This window comes from Pleurodeles waltl, chromosome 1_2, assembly GCF_031143425.1.
Source record: "Pleurodeles waltl isolate 20211129_DDA chromosome 1_2, aPleWal1.hap1.20221129, whole genome shotgun sequence".
NCBI lineage: Eukaryota > Metazoa > Chordata > Amphibia > Caudata > Salamandridae > Pleurodeles > Pleurodeles waltl.
Window position 1 is genome coordinate 224736927 of NC_090437.1, and position 21620 is coordinate 224758546.

The following is a 21620-nucleotide window of genomic DNA, read 5'->3' on the forward strand; positions in this document are numbered from 1 at the left end:
CAATACACTGACCTTTTCCTATTCCTCTCCTGAATGAACAAAACTTGGCGAGAGCTCAAAACTCCAGCTTACCTACTGGACAGGTCCAGCCAGGCACCCAAGGACATTCCCAGAAGAATGGAGATGCACCTCCCAATTTGGTGATACAGTATAATTTTCCTTTTACCAATCATAATTTTTAGAACTGGGTGGGTTAACTTCACTCCTCCATAATTTGTATTTTTCACACTTAGGAGACATAACATTCAGCATTATACTATCTTAGGTCTCTTTGGGGCAGAAACTGAACTGTGTCATACTTTTCCATTCATCGTTTCCTTCCACAACAGATTGATGATGGTGTGCTGCTCAGTGCTTCAATGAATATTATTGTGGCTTCTTTTCTGTAGTATCTGTCTTTGTCACACCTTTCCCCAAATCCCCTTTTCCATCCATTCATCGAGCCCTTAACACTTTTCCTCTGGGCTCAGTGATTTATTGAGGTGTGACTTAATTTTACACCAATAATGGATCACACACTTGCTGGGGCGACACAAACTCACTGCATGACATTCTATTACCTGAGCAATATTCCTCACCGGCCCTATTAACATCATCATTAAGGCCTTTTGTTGTGTGTTGCATAAATGCTTAACCTAGTCCAACCACTCCTGACTCTGAGCCCACTTCTCTTGACTCCATGATTTAATTTCCTATGTTTAGTTTTTCAGTACTAGCTCCCCACCATTTCTCTGAAGAAGTTGATATTGCTAATTGTTATTATCATATCAGGTCTTCTTTGTTGTGTGTCAAATACTGTCATTGTGGTAGTCTGGTTTCAGTCTTCCTAAAGTTATGATACAATGTGACCCAATAACTCTCTGTCTACTTGACAGTGATGGATAGCTCTTTGAATAACCCTACAGTTGGAGTGTGAATAGATGGGAGTGGCACCTTGTGTCTTTCCTGTTAGCACGCTAGCCTGCCACTACTACTACCACCACTTTGGGAAAAACCTATGGTAAGAAGACTCCCTCAGTTCATCTATTCAGGTAATGGAAGAGCTATGGATTGCTGTGAACTTGTTTAGTTAGTAATTACTTTCTACTGAGGAAGATGTTGTTTGTGTGTATCTAGGTTTTTGTAGGCAAAATAGGCAATGGCAATCATCCCCTAGTGGTCAATATAGTTGCAGAGGGCTGTAGAGCAAGGGTGTATGCAAATGACATACAATTTATTAACAGATTTAAAAAAACAGGTTATACTAAAAGACAGCAGTGTAAACTAAAGCACCAAAATAAACATTTGAGGCATAAATCAAGTAAAACAAATTATCCCCTTATTTTAGCAAATATAAAACTCACCTTTTCTACTCTCAACAGGCCCTTCCTTCTCCCCCATCAAATAGCCCTGTCCTCACAAAGTCCAAAGAAAGACCAAAGTTAAACCTAGTGCCAACTCCCTCCCCACCCACAACATGTCCCTCCCACCAAAGCAAAAAAAAATAAAAAATACTCAGAATAGGGCATTGTCTATTTGGGTCTGGAGCTGGTGCAGGCTCTACTTGATCCTGGCGAGCTGGCTCTTCATACGGTCCATCCGCTGAAGAATGCAGTAGATCAATGCCCTGTCATAGCGGGATGGGGCGGCAGCAGGTGCAGTCAGGGATTCTGACAGTTGGCGGTGGTGCCAGCGACATAATGACCAAGAGCCTGGAGGTTGTGGCTGGCGTGCTGCTGAACAGGGTCCTGGATCAAAGGACCCACTCTTCCTCCTCCAGGACCACCAGCCACCAGTATGCGGCCTGTAAACGGACCAGCCTCTGCTTCCTCAGACGGGCAGCTATCTTCTGCCTGGTGGATGGTGCTGGTCAACTAGCAGGAGGACCTAAATAAAAAAAAAAAAAAATAACAAAGGTAAATTATAAACAATGTTCTTCAAAAGTAAGTAGTGGGTGGCACAGTAGCCGTTCATTGCTGGTCCCCTAGAAACATTGGAATTTGATGTGATTATGATTAGGAGAGTCGCAGGGCCAATTTTATTTGTTTACCCACACATGCCTTACATGAAAAGTCTGCACTTTCTTGTAGAAAAGAATTAAGGCAGAATAATACCAAATTAAAAAAATCTGGGCTTCGAGTACTTTCTACTATCTGCAAATGTTGCAGCTGTAGTTGACAACTATCTGTCTTTTATTGCTATGGCCCTGCACATCTCCAAATACCTTTCACTTAGTTTCTACCCTGATTCCAATGAGGGAGATGAAGAATAAATAAGGTATGTCCCACATGTCACATATAAAATGTGGCTATTTTATTCTGTCTGCCATAAGTAGACGATGGGGAAAACAATGCACTCCACTACAGGGTAAAGAACAGGTTATATATTGATACACACAAAGTAGAGCATCTCTTACACCACATTTGAAATCAAATGAGCACTTACTAGTCCCACTTTACTCGCTGGGCTTGCCCATCACCACAAATCCATTTGCTGGGCAGCAAGGAAAGAAAACTTAACTTAATCTACAGCACGTAAAGGCAGATGGGTTCTGTGGGTAGGTAGAACATTTGCTCTAGAACAGAGGGGTGTCACTGATCATAGATTTATCACATGACTAAGCTTTGGCTTATTCAGTCACTGAATAGACAAACGTTTAAAGGGTAAAATCTGAACAGGCATAAAATAAATCTGTTATGGGAAACCATGAAATACATGTTGGAAACACTTCACCTGGCCATAAAAATGTGGCACATGCTAAGAATTGAATTTTCAATTTGTTCGGTAGGCTGGGATTTAAGAACTTAGGAAAGAAAAAAGGAGTGAAGTACTAAGATGTGACTTAGTGGGCGAAGGCAAACATACCTTGTGTGATCCGTTTGCAGTTCATTGAACTCTGTGTAAATGATGCATTAACTGAAACAGATGCACATTGCACAGCCAACCCTGCAGTCACGTATCAAACCATACTACACGTCTTCTCTCAGGGGTGGAGAAATGCCAGGGGCAGAGAAGGGGTTGATGAATGATGATGGGTGAGAAACATATTTGCCTCACTTAACAAATACATTGAGTCAAAGGATTAGAACACAAATTAAAATACCCCTCACTTTGAACCATAGCTTGGATAACCATTAAACAAAGTAAGCAGAGTAGGTGAGCAACAAGCCCCTCTTCAGAAGAGCTCCCTTGTTTAATCATCCAATCAATTATTCCATCATCCTTTCATTCTTCCTACTATATTCACCCATAGCCACCATGATTTGACCTTTACCTTCTTTCATCCAGTCTTTCACCAAAATTCACAATCCATTATCCATCCCTTCATTATCCACTATCTACCCTTTCTTTCAATCTTCCCTTCACCCATCCATCCTTTTACCTAAAGCATACCCATGCATCCTTTCCCTCTCCCACTCATGTATTTTCATCTGTAATTTTTGCCACTGTGGTTGATCTGAAAATGTAATACACAGTTACATGTAAAGACTCTTTGAGTTGCATGGATAAATAGTTTTTTATCATTGTTCATACAACAATAACCAAAGCCATCTCCCCAGCTGCAACTTATAATGTTTTTTCTTTGTCATCTAACCACGCATCAATTTCCAAAGTAAAGTGTCAAGGAAAGTTAAGCATTTTGAAATGTTCCCTGGAATCCATGACTCTAAATTTTGAGTAATTTGATTCAGATGGCATTTTGCAAACATTTTTATGTTTCAAACACTAACATCCCTTTTAGAAAGTTGAAAATGTAGAGAAATATAATGGATAACAACAAATGTTCTACTGTTCTGGGCTCACAAACTTATCTTGATAGAAAACAATACACCACTTTTGTTGGAGGGTGTGACAAAATGGATTATCAATTGGGATTTATGGTAGTCCAGTGATAATGTCACTATTCTTCTTAGGGCCACTAAAGGTTTCAGTATCTTAAACATGAGCTCAGGCCATGGTAGCTATGACACAGAGCAGTCTTAGCTGAAGAATATGTCTAAGGATTCCAATGTTTGGAGCCAAAATGTTCCTAAGTCCCAGGTTTTTTATCAGGTGTCTACATCCCTACCGAGATTGCCAGAGCTCTTCTGGTCCTAACAGGCCTGTCAGCACCTCAGTGAAAGATCCCTTGGGGCACAAAGGTGGTCATTACAACCCTGGCGGACGGTGTTAAAGCGGCGGTAAGACAGCCAACAGGCCGGCGGTAAAAATTTAGCAATTACGACCATTGCGGAAACCGCCAACAAAGACAGCCACTTTAACACTCAGACCGCCACGGCGGTACAAACAAACAGTGCAGTGGTCACCACCAACAGACAGGCGGAAGACAATGTAGCGCCCACACTATTATGACAGGTCAATCCACCACCTTTTCCGGGGCGGATTCACCGCAGATAAAAACAAGGCGGAAACAGCCATTTCAAAGGGAAAACGCTCACCTCTACACACTCCACGAGGAACGACGACAACATGGAGCCGGAACTCCATATTCTTCCTGCACTAGTCTTCCTGCTCCTGTACCAGGAGCACCAACGTCGGCGGCGAAGACCACGGTGAGAACTGCACCTACGACATAGGGGAGGGGGGAGGGAAAAAACAGGGACACACACATGCAACACCCCCACCCTCACCCACTACAACACACACACCAATGCATATCCAAACATTACAGTAACACCCCCCAACCCCACCGGAAGAATGCAAAGACAAAAGGAAATGAGTGGAACCATTGTAACATATCAAAATAGAGTAAATATCTACATATATACACTATTAACAAAATATACACCACAAATAGTAGTCCAGGTATTGCAATATTCATAGTCCGTGGACCACTGGGCCCGAAATGCATGGGCGAGGCCCACACAAGATACCCGAACATGACGGAGAGAACACTGCAGGGGCATCAGATAGAAATACAACAGGCACCTCAGGGGGAATGGAAGGGGGGGCACCTCAGCCGGATGAGTGCATCCTGGGGAGTGCAAAGCCACAGTCTCTCAAGTCTCTCCAGTGGGTGGGTTGCCCACTGCTGCATCCTGGGGAGTGCAAAGCCACAGTCTCTCAAGTCTCTCCAGTGGGTGGTTTCCCCACTGTACCATCCTGGGGAGTGCAAAGCCACAGTCTCTCAAGTCTCTCCAGTGGGTGGGTTGCCCACTGCTTTATCCTGGGTAGTGCAAAGCCACAGTCTCTCAAGTCTCTCCAGTGGGTGGTTTGCCCACTGTACCATCCTGGGGAGTGCAAAGCCACAGTCTGTCAAGTCTCTCCAGTGGGTGGGTTGCCCACTGCTGCATCCTGGGGAGTGCAAAGCCACAGTCTCTCAAGTCTCTCCAGTGGGTGGGTTGCCCACTGTACCATCCTGGGGAGTGCAAAGCCACAGCCTCTCAAGTGGATAACAGTCTCCACTGCTTATGGAGGGGGGCTGGTGCCCAGAGTGCTTCATCCTGCCAAGGACTGAGGTAGTGGATGCACATCTCAACTGGTTCTGGAGGGGGACTGGTGCCCAGAGTGCTTCATCCTGCCAAGGACTGAGGTAGTGGATGCATGTCTCCACTGGTTCTGGAGGGGGGCTGGTGCCCAGAGTGCTTCATCCTGCCAAGGACTGAGGTAGTGGATGCATGTCTCACTGGTTCTGGAGGGGGACTGGTGCCCAGAGTGCTTCACTCACCTCGTGACGTTCCCTGTTGCGTCACTGCCCCTGCCGCTAATGGGCTAGCGATGCTTGAGTTGGCGGTCCTTGCCCTGTTCAGCGGTGCTTGCCCTGTTCAGTGCTGCTTCCCTTGGCGGTCCTTTCCCTGTTCAGCGGTGCTTGCCCTGTTCAGCGGTGCTTGCATTGGTGGTCCTTCATTGCCCAGCGGGGCTGGGGCTGGCGGTCCTTCATTGCCCAGCGGGGCTGGGGCTGGCGGTCCTTCATTGCCCAGCTGGGCTGTGGCTGGCGGGGCCCTCCTGGTCAGCTGGGCTGTGGCTGGCGGGGCCCTCCTGGTCAGCTGGGCTGTGGCTGGCGGGGCCCTCCTGGTCAGCTGGGCTGTGGCTGGCAGGGCCCACGTGGGCAGCGACGATGGGGCTGCCAGGGCCCTCCTGGCCAGCGGGGATGATGGCGGTGTTCTCCGCCGTGCTGCTCCTCCCAGACTTTGCGGGTTTCTTCTGCCCCTTCCCCACCTTGGGAGGAGTGACAGCAGAGTCCACACTCTCCCCGGGACCCCTGTGATTGGCTGGAGTGGCTGGAGTCTTCCCCCTCTCCCGCCGGGCACTGACCAACTTCTGGTGCTTCACAGGGGGGGGACTGGCTGTGCTTTGGCTCCGTAATAGACTGGCTGGCCTGGTGGCCGGTGCACTCCACATACCTGTGACAACAGGCACCACTGGTCTCGGTGATTTTGTGGCTGAGGTGCTAGTACGGGACCTATGAGTTGGACGGGGGGTGGTGGGAAATAGGTTAAGGGTGGACAGGAAAAGTTGTTTGGAGACACTGGGACGGGTAGCTGGAGGGGGTTTGGGAGTGGAAGAAGAGGAGGTGGTTGTAGGAGGTGTAACTTTTGTGGCTTTGGGTGCAGGTGCATGCGCTGGAGGCTGTCGTGAGGTAGGTATATGTTGGGTGGGTGTGTGCCTGCGTTTGTGTATCTTGGGAAGGGGCATCACAGACACACTGGGAGAGGACACAGGGGACGTGTGAATGGTAGTGGGGGTGGTGACTGCAGGTGAGCGGGGTGTGCTGCTGGGTGTGCTGGTGCGGGACATAGTGGCTGTAGAGGTAGTGCATGCAGGTGTGAGTGTAGACGAGACTGGGAGGGAGGAGGGAGACGACGAGGAGGGGGACACAGTGGAGGCAGTGGATGTTGGTGTGTCTGTATGTGTGTGATGCTTGCGTGAATGCCTGTGGAATGTGTGGTGCTTATGTTTGCCAGATCTTCCCTTGTGTGTTGAGGTGTGTGCAGGCTGGTCGGATGGTGTGCTTGAGATAGGCAGAGGTACAGGGGATTGGGTCTGGGTGGAGGAAGTTAGAGGGGGGAGGCTTGACACAGGGACAATGGCTGCCATCAGTGCTGAGGCCAGAATCTGAACGGTTCGATGAAGGGCAGCCTGACCAGAATGAATGCCCTCCAGGAATGCATTTGTGTGTTGCAACTCCCTTTTTACACCCTGGATGGTATTCAAAATGGTAGACTGCCCAAGAGTGAAGGACCTGACGAGGTCAATGGGCTCCTCACTGAGGGCAGCAGAGGTGACAGGGGCAGGGGCTGAGGTGCGTGGGGCGAAGGTGATGCCCACTCTCCTGGGTGAGAGAGCACGGGGCGAAGGCTGAGGGGCTGCTGGGAGGGCGGTGCTGGTAGGGGAGCTCTCATCGGAGGACGAGTCAGTGTCGCTGGTTGCTGATCCTGTGACCGCCATGGTGCTCCCCTCGCCCTCCGTCCCATTGGTGTATTCTGAGTCCGTAGTGTGGGCCTCCATGCCCATGTGGGATGCAGCTCCCTCGTGCTCTGGTGCCACTGCACCTCCGCCTGATGATGCTAATGCACACAAGAACAGGGAGACCGCAAAAAAAGGGGGGGCGACAGAAGAAAGACATGTTGAGTGCATGGATTACCGCTACCGTTGGCAAACAAGACAGACACAGCAGCACCCTGCACTACGTCGCGCTGTTGGGCTCTACACTGCAATTCCTGGGAAATGGGCTACAAGGCTATGTACGACATCTGCACACATAGATGACACAGAGGCATGAATACCTGTACTTGGCACTCTACAGAGGTGGGGTGGGGGGCCACAGGGCCATGCCTTATGAAGGGGCCTAGCCTACGGAACTCGCCCTGGCCTAGGGAAACCCACAGCCCTCCTCCCCCACCCAGACCCCTCCACTGCACGCAATGTCAGCAGAATGAGAGTGTACTCACCCCCTTGTGTCTGCTGTGATACCCTCAAGCGCCCATCCAACTCAGGGTAGGCCACCGCCAGGATCCGGAACATCTGGGGGGTCATGGTTCGACGGGCACCCCTCCCACGTTGGGAGGCCATCCCCAGCTGAGCCTCTGCCGTCTTCTTGCTCTAGCAGCGAATGTCCTCCCATCTCTTCCGGCAGTGTGTGCTCCGTCTCTGGTGGACCCCCAGGGTCCGGACGTCCTTGGCGATGGCACGCCAAATATCCTTCTTCTGGTGGGCGCTGACCTACATGAAATGTACAGGGGAAGAAGAGAAGTCATTACCAACTGCGCTGTCAAAGTGAGTGGCCCCCATCCCTACCCTTGCCATGTGGCACCCACCGTCTTTCATACATGCAGAACTCGGCCCCCTTCCTTCTTACAACCAGCCCTCTCCACACATGCATAGTCCACACAGCATGCTCCCTGTGTACTTACCTGTTGGTCTGGAGGACCGTAGAGTAGCGTGTACTGGGGGAGAACCCCATCCACGAGCTTCTCCAACACCTCTGCAGTGAAGGCAGGGGCCCTTTCCCCAGACGCACGAGCCATTGTCTCTTCCAGACCAAGGTCACAGCAGCACTTGCAGTGTAGGCCCTCTCCTGTCGAAGATCAGGTATCGAGTGATTGAAGTGATAGAAAATGGCGGTCACGTCCACGGCGGTCACGTCCACGGCGGTGCGTACCATCACTGCCGGCGTACATCGTCATTGGCTCCTGGGACCCATAGGGTCCAATGTTAACCAATGCAGCATTGCGCCGCGGTCTTCGACCACCTACCGCAACTGTGTACAACGCCAGCGCTGTTGCCTCACATCCCATTGTCCCGCTTTAGAGGTCAGGCAGCCGCCATTTCAGGGGCCCACATGGCCTAATTACCAGCTGTGTCACACATACCTAGGCCTACTCTCAACACACATACAGGCCTGAATTTGTGTATGAATCGTGTTCTGTCTAGACTGTGGGTACATACCTCTGAGTTGTTTGACTCTGTGTTCGCTGTTGTCCTTCATAGGCACCGTCGGCTGGGCCATGTGAGGAGATGGCGGAATCCTCCAATGTACCGACCGCTGGTGGACCTGTCAACAATGGAGGAAAGAAATTTGATCATCACCTACAGGTTTGACTGTGCCACAATCCAGGAACTGTGTACCCAGTTGGAGCCAGACCTGATGTCAGCAATCCGCCATCCCACAGGAATCCCCCCTCAAGTGCAGGTGCTGTCAGTGCTCCATTTCCTTGCAAGTGGGTCATTTCAAACAACTGTGGCCATGGCATCAGGGATGTCACAGCCTAAGTTTTCCAACGTGTTGTCCAGAGTGTTGTCTGCCCTGCTGAAACACATGCGGATCTACATCGTTTTCCCTCAGGTGGAGGACTTGCCTACAGTGAAAGGTGATTTCTATGCCCTTGGACATATCCCCAACATCATAGGTGCTATTGATGGGACCCATGTAGCTTTGGTCCCCCCCCACAGGAGTGAACAGGTGTACAGGAACCAGAAGAGTTATCCTTCCATGAATGTACAGATGGTGTGTTTGGCAGACCAGTACATCTCCCATGTGAATGCCATGTTCCCTGGCTCAGTGCATGACGCCTACATCCTGCGGAATAGCAGCATCCCTTATGTGATGGGTCAACTACAGAGGCACCGGGTGTGGCTATTAGGTGACTCTGGTTACCCCAACCTGTCATGGCTACTGACCCCAGTGAGGAATCCCAGGACAAGGGCAGAGGAACGCTACAATGAGGCCAGTGGGCGAACTAGGAGGGTGATCGAACGCACCTTCGGCCTCCTGAAGGCCAGGTTTAGGTGCCTCCATATGACAGGTGGATCCCTATTCTACTCACCAAAGAAGGTGTGCCAGATCATCATGGCCTGCTGTATGCTTCATAACTTGGCTTTGCGACGACAGGTGCCTTTTCTGCAGGAGGATGGTCCAGATGGGGGTGTTGTGGCAGCTGTGGAGCCTGTGGACAGTGATGAGGAGGAAGCAGAGGAAGAAGACATTGACAACAGGGACTCAGTCATCCAGCAATATTTCCAGTGAGACACAGGTGAGAATACATTCCTGCCTACTACAAGTACTTTTACACTTCTACCTCTCTCCTGTCTGTCGATTTCACCCAGTGTATGGTCACTGAGTTGTCACTTTCCCTTACGGTTTCACAGGTGTGGGTCCCACTGTGTGTCATCTGCTTAGATTCCTCATGGACTAGAGCTGTGTCACAACGGTATGTTGACATTACTATTTCCCGGAAATTTTGTCACTGTAATTGCAAATACACTATTTCGAAATCACAGACAGACTCCTGATCTTTTGGTGTTTTAGGTGTGTTTATTTACATAAAAATTATTGGAGGGTGAAGTTAAATGGTGAGGGGTGATGGTGGAGGAGTGTCCATGGCAGAGTCCAGTCTATTTGTCTCTTAAGTGCATTGCCCATATGGGTATAGGAAGTGGAGCTGGGGGCAGTTCAAATATGGACAGGGTGACAAAGTGGGACAGTGGGTTGACAATCAGGGTGGTCTCATTTCTTGGCGGGGGTTTTGGCATTGTGCTCTGTCTTGTTCCTGGATCTCAGGGACCGCTTGCGGGGTGGTTCTCCATCTGCAGGGGGTGGGGTGCTGGTGTGGTGGTCCTGTGGCGGTGCCTCCTGTCCACTAGCGCCGGCAGAGGTGGTGGGCAGTTCATCGTCCATGCTAGTGTCAGGGGCCCCTTGGAGTGCCACAGTGTCCCTCCTGGTGTTAAGTATTTCCTTCAGCACCCCTACGATGGTGCCCAGGGCAGAGCTGATGGTTCTGAGTTCCTCCCTGAACCCCAAACACTGTTCCTCCTGCATGCGCTGGGTCTCCTGAAACTTGGCCAGGACCGTTGCCATCGTCTCCTGGGAGTGGTAGTATGCTCCCATGATGGAGGAGAGGGCCTCGTGGAGAGTGGGTTCCCTGGGCCTGTCCTCCCCCTGTCGCACAGCAGCCCTCCAAGTTCCCCTGTGTTCCTCTGCCTCCGTCCCCTGAACCGTGTGCCCACTACCACTGCCCCCAGGTCCCTGTTGTTGTTGGGGTGGTGGGTTATCCTGGGTTCACTGTAGTGGTGGAAACACAGCTGATTGACGTGTCCTGGGGACGGAGGTATGGGCCCGCTGGGTGGGTGGTGTGCTGGTGTTACCAGAAGGTGGAAGGTCTGTGGTGGCCTGTGCCTGTGTGAGGGGAACCGACTGTCCCGAGGCCCACGATGGTCTGGGCTGGTCATCTAGATCCAGGTGGACAGAGCTGCTGTCATCACTGTGGGCCTCTTCTGTGGGTGGGGTGGAGATGTCTGGACCCTCCTGTCTGGTGACGATGGGTAGTGGTCCTGCAGGGGTGGAAAAGCATGAGTATTGCATCTGTGTTTGTCATGGTGTGCAATGGGTGGGTGACCATGTACCTCAGTGCTGGCATTCCTGTGTGGGGGCTTGTGTGATGATGGTTTAGGGGGTTACATGGGTATGTGCAGTGGGCATGCTTTAGTGATGGGTGTCCATGCTTTGTTTTTGCATGCAGGGCTTGGTGTTGGGATGGGTGGGTTGTGATAGTGGGACATTTGTGAGGAGTAGGAGTGATGGGGATGAGGGTGGGGGTATGTGCTGGCATGCAGGTAGGGTGGGGGATGTAATAGTTAAGATTTGTCTTACCAGAGTCCATTCCTCCACCGACTCCTGCGAGGCCGTCGGGATGCAGAATCTCCAAGACCTGCTCCTCCCATGTTGTTAGTTGTGGGGGAGGAGGTGGCGGGTCGCCGCCAGTCCGCTGGACCGCCTGGTGGTGTCTTGAGATCACGGAACGCACCTTCCCCCGTAGGTCGTTCTACCTCTTCCTGATGTCGTCCCGATTTCTTGGGTGTTGTCCCACTGCGTTCACCCTGTCGACTATTCTTCACCATAGCTCCATCTTCCTTGCAATTGAGGTGTGCTGCATCTGTGCTCCAAATAGCTGTGGCTCTACCCGGATGATTTCCTCCACCATGACCCTGAGCTCCTCCTCCGAGAACCTGGGGTGTCTTTGCCGTGCCATGGGGTGGTGTGGGTGATGTGTGGGGTGGAGTGTGTGGTGATAAGTGTGGTGATATGTAGTGGTGTGTGATGTTTTGTGCGTGGAAGGGCCTGTGGATGCTGTTGTCCTGGCTGGTGGTGTCTCGCTCTGGCCTTCTTTCTGAATTTTTTGTCGTAGGGGTTTGTGGGTGATGTGGGTGTGTGTTTTATATTGTATTGGGTGTGTGGGAGTGGTGTGTGTATGTGTATCAGGTGTGTGTATTTCGAATAGTCCAATGTGGCGGTGTTTCGTAGATCTGTGTATATTTTGAGCGCGGCGGTGTGTACCGCCAATGGAATACCGCGGTTGAAAGACTGCCGCGTGGATTTGTGGGTTGTGATAGTATGGGCGTATTTCTGTTGGCGTGACAGTGGAGGTTTTGTTTTCGCCAGTTTATCACTGACCTTTGGTGTGGCGGAGTTGTGTGGGTGTCTGAATTTTGTCAGATTCTGAGCTGTGGGTCATAATAGCTGTGGCGGAAATCCGCGGGCGCGGCAGTGTGTTGGCAGTCTTCTGCACGGCGGTAAGCGGCTTTTATCGCAAATGTTGTAATGATCCCCAAAGTGTTTCATCACTGGGACCCTGCTCTCTGTTCTGAGAAGACAGGGCAAGGAGGGGATCCTAGTCAGTCATTGTAACAAGCAGGGGAGCAAAACTAAGCTATTAAAACCCTCATTATAACAATGGTGGTATCGACCGCCTACCGCTGTGGCGACGGGCGCCAAAATACCGTTGCTTCGGCTACCAGCCATCCGCCATATTATGACTGTAGCTGGAATTCCACCAGGAGGATGGCGGAATTCCGGCTGCGGCCATGCCGGTGGATGGTGGTAAGGTGGCGCTGCTGCCAGCAGCAGTCCCACGCCGGTAGACCCCTGCATAACCTATCATGAAACATGATACGGCCTGGCGGTGTTCTGTTGGTGGATGCTGCTGCTGTCAGCAGCGCCCCATCCCGTCTCCTGCTGGAGGACCCCCTGAAATCAGATAAGTCGGGTGCTCCTATAGGGGAGGGTGGTGAGGGGTGTTGTGTGTAGGGGTGTGTGTGTGTATGTTGGTGCGTGTGTTTATGCGGGTGTGTGTTGTGTGGAATGCTTGTGTGCATGTATGGTTGTGAGGGTGCATGTATGTTGTGTTGTGTGAATGCGTGTGTGCCTGTATGTATGTCAGTGTGTGTGGATGTGTGTGTGAATGGGTGAATGTGGGTATGTGTGTGAATGCGTGTGTTTGATGGTGCGTGCACGTGTGTGTATGTCACGGGGTCTGGAGTGGGATGGGGATGCGGGTGAAACCAGGGGAGGGGGCGGGGGCGGGGCAGACCCCTATCAGTGACAGGGAACGGATTCCCTGTCACTGATAGTGCCTAACGCCATGGTTTTCGTGGCCGTAAGGAGGCAAAGAAAACCATGGCAGTAAGCGGGTTCATTATCCCGCGGGTGAGACAGTGACAGCAGCATGGCTGGAGACTGAAGTCTCCAGCCCGGTGGCTGTTACCGCCCTGGCAGACAGAGTGGTACATTGGTGGTTTGGCTTGAGCCAAACCGCCAATTTCATATTTTGAGGAAAGGTACCGCCAGCCTGTTGGCAGTACTTTTCTCCAAAATACCTCCATCCGCCAGGGTCCTAATTAGGGCCTATGGGCCAGATGTAGCAAAACTAGGTTTTGCGACTCGGAAATTGCGACTCGGAGCAAAACCATATGGAGAATGGTGTCTCAGACACCTTCTGCGAGTCGCTATGGGGTCGCAAAGACCCACCTCATTAATATTAATGAGGTGGGTCGCATTTTGCGACCCCATAGAGAGTCCCTGCACTCACAGGGATGGTGGCCTGCTGAAGTCAGCAGACCTCCATGTCTGTGACTGCTTTTTAAATAAAGCAGTTTTTATTTTTATTTTGCAGCCCGTTTTCCTTAAAGGAAAATGAGTTGCAAAATAAAAAAAAAACGAAACCTCCGGTTTCGGTTTTTCAGAGCAGGCAGTGGTCCATTGGACCACTGCCTGCTCTGAAAAACCCTTATTGGCAACATTCACAAAGGTGAAGGGGTCCCATGGGGACCCCTTCCCTTTTGCAAATTGGTTACCACCAGTGTGACACTGGTGGTAACTGCGAATTGCTTTGCGACCGCATTTGCGGTCACAAAGCAATTTAGCATAGCGATGCGAGTTGCAAATAGGAAGGGAACACCCCTTCCTATTTGCGAGTCGCATTCACAATTTGCGACTCGCAAATTGTGAATGTGCATTGCAAAAGGCATTCTGCATGGCGCAAACTGCGATTTTCGCAGTTTGCACCATGCAAAATGCTTTCTACATCTGGCCTTTAATGTCTTGGCAACTGGTCCTCCATCTGCTACAGCTGGGGAACTGTTTCTACCATCTCAAGACACACAATTCCACTGAGGAAGTAAAGAAAATATAGCTTTAGCTAGTGCCCTTAAAAGTCATTTCGATCTTGGGCTCTGGCCAGCCATACCACAATCGGAGATATTTGTGACATTTAGATACCTGTGGGAGTCCTGGGTAGTGTGGTTTATAGGAATCACAGTACTTTTTCTTACCTAGAATGCCCTTCCAACATAACATTTTGAATCACTGAAAAGATTTTACTCAGATTTCTAAGAGGCAAAGCACCAGTATCTGAAGGGAATGACAAATGTCCTGCCACCCAGTGTTCCCACACTTCTCCTGATTGATAAAAACAATGCTCCACTTGCTTAGGTGAGCCTATCACCCACTTCAAATAAGCCCTCAAAATACAACATGGAATCATCAAGATGCTTGCCTTAATGTTCAATTATTCCTGGGATCTAGTAAGCTACAGAATGTGTGGCCTGAGTTGGCCTGTACCCAGTGAAACCTACCAACCATAGACATTTCTTAAACATTGACCCCAGAGGAGTCTGGTGTCCTGTCCAATTTGCCCTTGTGAAACAGCATATTAGGGGTATGTTCCCTAATCTTTCCCTGGTAGAGGGACTATCTAATCACTAGGGGCTGGCAATAGGGCCCAGTGCCAGAATGGGCCATGCCCCACCCAGTCGATTTGTTTTTTAAAACAACCCCTAGTATCAAATGTGCTTTCAGTTTGACTAAGGAGGAAAAGATTGAGGATAAATACCCCAATCAGCATTCTTCAGTGAGCCAGGAAAAACAGTTAGCTTTTAGGAGTGTTGGATGCGGGCCGAAGCTAGGCAAACCAGCACCCACCTGATTCTAAAATGATTTCTAAGAACAAATCTCTCCTGTCTAGCTCGTGTTCTACCCTGGGGCAAATTGAGGGATAGTCCCCAAATACACCCCTCAATGTAAAGAAACACTGTTTGCACTTCAGAAAAATGGGTTCAACTCAATGCAAGGACAGACTGTACTTCACCCCATTCTTAAAAAAATAAACACTCCCTGGTATCTAGTCCGCTTTCTCCCCCTGTGTTCAGATTAGATGGGCTGGCCCTCTCCTTTTTCAGTGGGTCTAGTGGGATTTCTGTCCCCTGGAAGGCTACCTCTCAATTCAAATCACTGTTAGACTAGTGGGTGAATCCTTGCTTGAGGATCACCTTCCTGCGGGCAGTCAGCTATAATCTCGGGCACCAAACACCATGAAAGGAGAGAGAGACAAATGACTCCTACATTTTCTATACTGATGACGTCAGTACTCCATGTGTTCTGATTATCATTTTCTTCTCTTCCACCACAGCCCAATTTAGGGGCCCTCTAAAGGGAAGCCTTGTAGTGGTTGCAAAGAGATATCCCAGTCCACAGTGGAAGGATGTGATTCTCACATCCTCCACTCTATGAAGGTAGTGGAAAGGAAACAAACATCACATCCTCCGTACTTAAAAGTGTTTGAAAGTATATAGTTTATATAAACTAATATCATATATTTTATATTTAAATTAACTTAAATGTTGGGTTGGTGTATTTTAATGTACATTAAGTAGAACTAGTTAATATGTACTGTGTTGGTCATATTTTTGTTATGTAGTTTAGTGTACATTTGTTAATGTATTGTAGGCCATGTTGGTAGAGTTACTTATTTATATCTACATTGTTTTATGAGGGTATTATTCTGTATGTATGTATTTTTCAATAAAGTTTTAGGATTATTATGATTTGGGGTGCAGTTGTGTGAGAAAGTGCCTCTTTTTGCTTTGTCATTCTCATTGTTTGAGGACTGATGCTGGCATTTTGACTCTGTGCACTCAGACTCTGCCCCAATGCATGTGAAATGACCCCCAAAACATGTCAGCACCTGACTGGCATAGTTAGCTTTCCTATCAGGCAGTAGTATGTGAAGCCCAAAACACACTCAAGTAAAGAGAGTTAAATGTCACCTATTGTATACAGCAAAACTGCGCCATTTACTGTTGTGACCTGGCAGTTGAATTTGAACACCTTTTTGACAGACAGAAACCTTTATTTTTGACAGACAGAAACCTGCATTTTAAATATTAATAATGCACCCCTATGTAGACCAAGAAGCCCAAAAGGGAAGGTGCATGGTACTTAAAAGTAGGATATGTCAAAATGTAAAGATAAGGTGTATTTACAGTGACTAGCACCCAAAGGAGAGACATTCAAGTACTTTTAAGTAGCCAAAGTTTTTAATTTTGCTGATGCTTCCGCTAAAAAGGTAGTACTATACTAAGCAGCTATTGAGTTGGTGTGGTGTATACACCACTGACAAAAACTATATGGGCTATTAAAACTACATTCCATGTGGATTCTGAATGTGGAAGCCATTCAGCTATGACAAGAAGGTTTGGAGACAACCAATTGTTGCAAGTCTACTGTGTAGCTGAAAGAATTCAACAAGAAGAAATGTATTCTGTGACGATTTAATGAGCTGAGAGTGTAATGTGAAACATCAGTCCCTAACAATATTAAATAGTGGCTTACTTGATCTCTTCTAAAAGGAATGCTGAAAAAAGTATTGCTGACTTCATCCCAGAACTGTTTGAGCCCAGGGAAACGTACAACCAAATGTAAATCTCTTGCCTCTGGCATACAACAAGTTTTACATCTTGAAACTTTTTCATTGGAAAATGTAGCCAGTTTTTCTGTGGTCCAGTAGATTCTGCATAGAGTATAGGAATTATGGGCCTGATTCTAACTTTGGAGGACGGTGTTAAACCGTCCCAAAAGTGGCGGATATACCACCTACCGTATTACGAGTTCCATAGGATATAATGGACTCGTAATACGGTAGGTGGTATATCCGCCACTTTTGGGACGGTTTAACACCGTCCTCCAAAGTTAGAATCAAGCCCTATATTTCTTTAGGGAAGCAGATTTGATAACAGGACAAAGCAGAAAGAGAAATACTTGCCATATGTTTTCCAACTGTGGAGTTGGCATGTATCCTTCCCATAGCCTGCAGGTGTCTTTCAGTTTAACATCCTCTACGTGGATCAATTCCCAGTATCATTTTGGGTCTTTTTTCCTTAATAATGAGTCATCTTGGATCCGTTGCTCATATTCTCGAAAGTCTTGTTCATACCTCTCTTGTGTAGGCCACCGCAAAGCCAACCAGAGAAATTTAAACTTAGAAATAGTTTCTTCTGTGACACCAACTATTCCTCGATATTAGTTTAAGGCCATCCTTAAACTGTCCCTAGTTAGGTATACTTCCCTTGCTCAAAATGAGACTCAAATTCTCTTTCCTAAATAATGGTGTTCACAGGGAAATACAGATTGTGACAAAATTAGTATAGTAATGGATGCTCAAAATTAGGCTAACATTTAATCAAAGATTTAAAATGGCTCTCAATACATTTAGGTGCACTCTCCTAAAAAAGTTAGGGCTCTCAACATACACATGTGTTTCTTGCCCATATTCTTTAGTATTGCAGGAAATATTTTGCCTGTCTAATTTGGGTAAGTAAACAACGTTCTGAATTTCTTCAACTGGAAAGCATAACAGCAGAGTTGAAGAGCTGGAGTTCTAACCCTCTCTTTTATTTTTCTTCTAAATATTTCCCACGTAAATCTTACTGCTGTTGGTGCCAAGATAAAACTTCAAATGTTTCCTTGAATACAATAAATACTATCTTTACCAAATGTGACTGAAATAGCATTAAAAAGAAAGGTTATCTTAGGAAAGGTCGACAAATTAACAATTTTTATGTGGCTGTAAATTTTTAAATGAACATTAAGGCTAGACATACTGGAGAAGCAGGCAAAAGATGTCCAGTCTGCATGCCAGCTGTTTCACTTGCCATAGTACTATCATTACAGTCAGTCGCAGTTCTGCAAGGGCACCCTCAGTGCTCACCACTCTTGCAGTAAGCTTATTGTGGTCATCATGCAAGGCCCCCAAGTCTATTGTGACTTGATGAATTTTAGTTTTCAGGTTCTCTCAGGTTTTGTTGTCAGCATCTAGTACTTGATTCAAAGATACAGTAGAACCTCCCTCTTACTCCTCTGGAGGGGGCCCCCAAACACCTCAGAACCATCTATGTCTTTCGAAGGAGTGCCAGCAGCTCCTTGTCTATCTCTGCCATAACACTCCAATGCATATCCAAATCTGCCTTGACCTTGCTCCAATGGGAACAGTCCAGCCCGAACTGCCAAGCCAGGTCTTTCCTAAAACTGACAAAAGCACCTAGGTCTGGTTCCTTATCAATTAGAAAGTTGCATTTTCTTGTTGTAACCATCTGGTACCTCCTGCCAGCACCCTGGGTCACATGAATATGAATGGTTCCACTATTGGGGTTTCTGTTTTCCTGGTAGGCAGTGAGACAAAAGGGACTGGGTGTAGGTAGGCTAAGTATCCTTCCACTTCACAAGGCTTTCCTCCACCACACACAAAGGAACTTGACACCAGCCATTTGTCACCCCTGACATCTTGGAACGTTTTCTGGGGATTGGACCATCAGAACACAACTTCAATACTCCCCTGGACATGTGGAAAACTTTATAAGAACTGACTGGACCCTAAGGGGACTGATATTGCTGCCAGAGGACTGCCCTTCGGTACACTCCTGGACCTATGAAAGTATTCAGAAGGGCTGCCTGGACCCAGAGAGGGCTGTCCTCTTGCAGCACTCATTGGCTATAGCCTTTATCTTCATCCTGCTGGAGAATTTTGGCATAAAAAAGTTAAAAAGTGACAAAGTCCGAAGGTAAGAATCTTCACCCCAATTCTGTGGCTGCAGGACGGTAACCCCTCCTCCACAGGACCCCGTCTGCTGCCTTGCCCCACTGAGTGGTACATTTTCAGTAACTTATTTTCCAATTTTCTTCTAAATCCAAAGACGAGCCAACACAGAGCCCAATCCACCTTGGGGCTCTGATCTCTCAGGTTCTATTTTGTACTACATTTGTTTTAATATTTACTTTACTTTTCTAGATTGGTTTGGGATTTTTAATAATTGAGTTCTGTTTCTACTTAATCATTGTTTGAGTGCTGCAAAAATACTGTGCACATTGCCTTTAAGCCTGGCTGCTTTTGTGCCAAGCTACCAGAATGTTAAGCACAGGTTAATTTAGTGACTTCTATGATTCACCCAGAAAAGGATTGTGTTAGTCATCTGAGTGGGGCTTTCACCCCTGCAACCAATAACTCTATTTTTTTTCAAAGATCAACAACAGCAGTATTGCATGGAAGAATATCCTTACCTAAATATGAGGGACATATTTAAGAGCCCCTTGGCCACATTAGTAATGCCTTGAGTCTTTTTTTTTACACTAAGGAGGCACCAAGGTTGCCTTCTTCCCACAGCATATTTTCAAAGTGATGCAATGCAGGCATTGCGCCACTTTGTAACACCTTGTGTCACATTATGCCTGCACCAGGCATAATGTATGCAAGGGGGAGCGTTCCCCCATTAGGGGGGCTGAAAACATGGCGCAAAGAAGTCTAAAAAAATCTTTGTGTCATTTTTTTGTGGCATCTTAAATGCCTGCACACAGCAGGCATTAAAATGAGGCACATCATTCTTTATAATGGGCCTCAATGTGGTTTCCAGGATTAGTGTTAACATTTTTTACTCTAATCCTGCAAAGCACCAAAATAGTGTCAAAAATGTTGATGCTTGTTCCATAACTACTGCCATACTGCGCCATATTTTAAATACAGTACACACATAGTGGTGTTAGGAGGGGGCGCTAAGGGGCACAAGAAAAGTGGCGCTGCATTGGATGCCATGCCACTTCTCTTAAATCAGGGCCTATGTTTGCAAACATCCTGTGTTAACCACACGAATACAACAACAAATAAATTGTCATTAAAATATTGGGAATATCACAGTCACTACAAAAAAATATAAACAAACTTTTTTCAAAGAATGAAATGGGACTTTACAAATAGATTGTAAACATAAGCACTGTTTGGAAAAATATTGCAAAAACACAATAAAACAAACTAAATTTGAGAAATTCCCTATAGACATACAACAAAAACATCCCACACATTCAATTTATACAAGGAAAAGTCAAAACATAAAAGTGGTTCCTAATCTGAAATGAATGATAACAAGACAAAGAAGAGCTGAGATCCAAGCAACATCAACACTCCAAACGAACACAGAAAGATATCCTATGTTACCCTCATCCACACCAATGAAAGCTTAATTTTATCTCACAAGTATTGATAAATAAAATAAATATTAATGCCCTAGTTATCTTAGCACAATCACCTATTTGGTTAACATGTGCCCCACCCTTCAACCAAATATAGACAAATACATGTGCAATACCATAATTCTAAAATACCACTAACTTTTTCACTACTACCCAACAAGTGTAGCTCAATTTATCTATAATTCACTAATGCTCTTAAAGGTAATATGGACAAGGTCAAATAGGACCCGGAAAAGAATAGACACAAAATAATCTGTTGACGTTACGAATAAAGTGCCTGGAGAATCTGTAGAGGTTAGAAAACCACTCCAGGTGAAATAATTTAAGAATGCTACATGTGCTTGAAGGGAGCAATCAGATGGTCTTCGCAACCAAATTTCTCAGTGAGTGAGTAATCAAAAGAAATAATGAGGTACAACTTCAGAACTCAAAATACAGGGAGTTCATAGGGATCCATTTAAGTGCAATCCAAGTCACAAAACCCATATGAAAATTAAACTAGTTACCCGCGCACTATAATTCAAGTTACCAGAGATAGTGGTTAAAACAAAAACTTCCATGTGACAATTTTGCATACACAATAAGGTTTGAGATCTGTAAATTGATTGAGCAATAGCATTGGATTGGATGATTTGCAGAAATGAGGAGCCAATGTGTGATGGGGATTCCCAGCACTGCTAAGGATAATGTAGATAAATCAATATATGAAGGTAGAAGATGTTACCGAAATAATCAATACCATGAGCAGCACACCTTGAGTCATATCATAAGTCAAACATAGATCCAACAAACATATAAAACAAAAAAAGAGAAGCAGGAGTTAACATAAATATGTCTAAGAATTTACAAGAAGATTCCTCTGCAGGGTTAGATCATGTCTTGTGGGATTACCTGTTGCTGTGATAATATTGGACACAGTCCACAATACAATAGCTGACATTATGGGCAAACCATTGCTGACATCAATAGAGGCCTGTGTCATAGGAAAGTCCCCAAGGTCTCACAGAACTAAAATGACAACAAGATTTACGGATCTCTTGCTCTTACTGGCCAGGCAAATCACATTATAATG